Genomic DNA, 2,262 nt, shown 5'->3' with positions numbered 1-2,262 from the left:
ATTCTTCTCCCATTTTGTCTCTCTTGCCCTCGATCACTGTCGCATCGTGCATCCCAGCGCCTGCACGGGGAACAGATCGTCGCGACCGTCCCCGAAATGCTGCTGCCTACTCTTCGTTGCGACCTGCGCCACGCACCGAATCTCGATTCGACTGCGCCGTTCTTTTGCTCATGGAACGTGCCGGACCCCCGACGACGACGACGACGAGCTGGCCCCTCGCCTCATGCGTTTCGTCGATCTTGACCCCCCTGAGCCGCCGCACGGCATGGGCGCGCGCGTTTTTGGTCTGTGGCGTTGCGCGGTTCATGCAGCCACACGGCAGATTTCGCTTCCATGAGCAATTTCCTGTCGACCGACCCCATGTGTCGCAGGCAGAGGACCATGCCAAACTGGATGGATGCACGACGACGAGCCCTATACGAGCTTTCTTATTAGGAGACATGACGAGTCTGGTCCCGGGGCCCAGAGCATGCAAGGGGAACGACAACACGACCCCGCGCTGTGGCCGTCGACAGGGACCACTAGATAAGGGAGGAACCTGACAGCAATGCTTGTTCTGTCACGTGGGGCTCAGCTGGGATCTCTCTCTCCCTTGCGTCCTCTCCTGGTGCAGCCTTCAGGTAGTCAGCCGTGTACAGTGGCCGCCCCCCCCCAGCTTTGACGGATGCCCCTGACGTGAAGCTATTCCCACAGAACAGCGTTGCGGCGGAGCAGAGAGATGCGTACCCTACCTTCAATCGGGGAACCAGCGCTTCTTTGATGCCACTCCACTGCAAAGAGGCAGCGCTAGGCATCGCGCACGTGTCGCAGCCTCTTTTTAGCATCAATATGACACGCAACTTGTACAAACGCAGACTCTAGCTGCACAGCAATGCCCAGACAAAGATGGGAGGAAACATGATGGTGCGACGCCACGGCGATCCGTCCTCTTTCAGCAGACCCCGGCGCAGCGCGCTCTCAGGAAGGGAGGGGGCTGCGTGCCCTCCCTGCACGCTCCCCATTTTCCTCGGCCGCACATGGCCCGCCACGGGCGCCTTGCTTCCAGCGTCTCTCGCCCCCGCCACAACATCTCAGTCATGAAGCCGACGGGCCTGCCATTGTCCAGCGCATAATGACCATGATGCCATCGCAGTCGCACGACCACGCGAACTCTGCTGAGCAGGCCTATCGCCGCGGCCTCAGCATGCTGTACAATCATTCCGCCCCATTCCAACCGTCCTGATGGGCACAAACACGGCGGCCTCCACCACCATCCAAGGACGATGTGAGCCCAACCCCTACCTAGCAACATGTCTCAACCACATCCGACAAGCCACCCCCTCGAAAGCCGAAGCAAACTCATGAGCGCCCACACTGTCTCCCGCGGCCAAGCTTCTCGGCAGTCGCGTTGCGCCCTACTTGGCGCGCTGCCCGCCATGCGCATGCCGTCCGAACGAGACTGTCAAGTCGGAACGGGGGGGGGGGGGGGACAAAGTCAGAAGCCGGCCCGCTGGGGAATGTGGCAACCTACCTGTTTCGCTTGCGCAGTCTTGGCCAAATACCCCCGAGACTCTCGTGCCCCGCCGGTGCGCATGCCCATACCTCTGGACATGCTGTTCGACCCTGGCGGGCCCAGCGAGAGGGACCTGTCTGATGGCTTGCACGACGTTCTCGTGCAGGCCGGGGGTGGCTTTGTCTCGTTCGCGTCGCGATGGCCAGAGGGCATGCCTACTCAATACCTCCTCGCTTTCGATGACCTTCCGGCCTCAACGGGATGCCGTATTAGCCATGGACGAGGGAGGCACAGGAGAGTTCTTCAGTCTTGCATATGGGCATCCAGGGTCCTGCCGGCGACTGCAGCGCCAACTAACGGTGCAGGCAAGGCAGCCAGAAGCGAAAGCCTTGAATGCGGGCAACTGTGATGCTTCAGTTCGGGCCACGGAAAATTCGACTGGTGCAAGACGAAGAGTTGTGAACAGCACATTCTCCAGGCTTCTCGCATGGCTGGCTAACCATGGGATCACCATTACGGCCATGTTTCTCGAGTACTGGATGGACTGCCACAGACGGCGTCGACATCCTGTCGAGTAGCGGCGGTAGTTCCTGAGACTCCATGCTAACTTGGCAGTCCACTGGCCTCTGAACAGTGACGCCAAAACGTGCACAACAACGACCCCTACTTTTACCATCGACGAACCTGATGCGCGCTCGCCAAAGGTATCTTCCAAACCCACGGCAGCCGACCTTGAAGAAATGGCCTGCCGTCTGCTAGAAACTCGGCCG

The sequence above is a fragment of the Verticillium alfalfae genome, genomic scaffold (assembly GCF_000150825.1).
Source record: "Verticillium alfalfae VaMs.102 supercont1.14 genomic scaffold, whole genome shotgun sequence".
Taxonomy (NCBI): Eukaryota; Fungi; Ascomycota; class Sordariomycetes; order Glomerellales; family Plectosphaerellaceae; genus Verticillium; species Verticillium alfalfae.
This window is presented reverse-complemented; position numbering follows the sequence as displayed.